The sequence below is a fragment of the Fukomys damarensis genome, unplaced genomic scaffold (genome assembly GCF_012274545.1).
Source record: "Fukomys damarensis isolate Sample0158 unplaced genomic scaffold, DMR_v1.0_HiC HiC_scaffold_5, whole genome shotgun sequence".
Lineage (NCBI taxonomy): Eukaryota > Metazoa > Chordata > Mammalia > Rodentia > Bathyergidae > Fukomys > Fukomys damarensis.
Window position 1 is genome coordinate 41,123,417 of NW_022900917.1, and position 1,819 is coordinate 41,125,235.

Below are 1,819 nucleotides of genomic sequence, written 5' to 3' on the forward strand. Positions count from 1 at the left end.
TATTAAATAATCAAAGGGTCATAGAATAAATCAGGGAAGAGACAAAAAATTTCTTAGGATCAAATGACAATGGATACGCAATATACCAAAACCTATGGGACACAATGAAAGCAGTCTTCAGAGCAAAGTTTATAGTTGTGAATGCACACATTGGAAAAAAAAAAAGAACAAGGGCTGGGGATTTAGGTCAGTGGTTCCGCTGCCTGCCTTGTAAGTGCAAGGGACAGAGTTCAATCCCCTGTACCAAAAACAAATAAACAAACAAAGAAAACTAATAGGAAGCTGGGTGTGGTGGCACACACGTCTGTACTCCCAGCACTCCGGAGGCTGAGGCAGGAGGATCACTGTGAGTTTGAGATCAGCCTGGGCTGTATAGTGAATTCCAGGTCAGTCTCAACTACATAGTGAGAGCCTGTCTCAAAAAACCAAAAACAAAACTAACAGGAAAGAAACTATAAATATCTGAATAGAAATTAATGAGATCCAGACTAAGCAAATACAACAAAGAATCAATGAATCAGAGTTGGTTCTTTGAAAAGATAAACAAGTTTGATAAACTTTTAGCCAAATTTGCCAAAAAAAGCAAAAAAACTTATAATAAAGCAATTAGGAATTAAAAATGTGAAATCACAATGCACACTGCCAAAACTCAGGGGATTATAAGAATTTACTTCAAAAATTTCTATTCCAGGGCTGGGGATTTAGTTCAGTGGTTGCACCGCCTGCCTTGCAAGTGCAAGGACCCCGAGTTGATCCCTGGTACTAAAAACAAACAAACAAAAAACTTTCTTTCTCCTTGCTTCTGTGTGGTTCCTTGGCTTGTGGTAGAATGAATTGTGTGTTTATTGCTGTATTATAGATCAAACCTAAGGGCGTTCTACCACTCAGCTACATCCTCAGTCCTTTTACATTTTTTTGTCAGGATCTCACTGAGTTGTCCATACTAGCTTGGAACATGATCTTCCTGCTTCAACCTCTCAAGTAGGTGGGATTACAAGTGTTTGCCACTGTGCCTGGTGGTAGCTTCATTCTTCTTCTTTTTTTTTTTTATTTTTTGACACAGGGTTTCACTGTGTAGTTGAGAGTGACCTGGAACTCACTATGTAGCTCAGGCTGGTCTCGAACTCACAGTGATCATCCTGCCTCAGCCTCCCGAGTGCGGGGATTACAGGCGTGTGGCACCACGCCCAGGGGTAACTTCATTCCCTCTGCAGCACTTTTCCTGTGTGTATATCTTTCAATTTCACCTTTTTACAAGGACCACTAGTCATTGCATTAAGGCCAACCCTAATGGCTTAATTTAACTCCATTACTTCTGTAAAGGCCTTTATTGAGGTATGGTTGTTAGGAACTCATTGTATCTTTTGTAGTGGGACACGATTCAGCCCATAACAGAGACTACCTTTTGAGTGAGACTTTCTTTTGATTGTAAGTGACAAAATGTAAATGCAAGTCATTTTAGAAAAGGGGGAAGGTTATTGACTCCTGTACTTAATAGGGAAGGACAAGAACAGGCCCTCGGGTGTAGCTCAGGGGTAGAGCACTTGTGGGATTGATCACCAGCACAGAGAAAGAAAGATAGTGTTAGGGACCCGGTGCTGCCGTCACAGGCTGCATTTTCCTGGTGCTTCTTGACTCTTAGAGACCTCATGCTCTTTTCTTTAGTTTCCCTCCCCGCAAGGCCACAGCGGTCCGGAGAGGCTAAACCTGTTTCTGAAGGACTGAGCCCATAAAGGGCAACCTGGCCTGTGATAGGTTAGAGGTAGCCCACTCCTCATAAATAAGCAACAGCCCAGCCCAAAACAATAAAAGGGCCTTC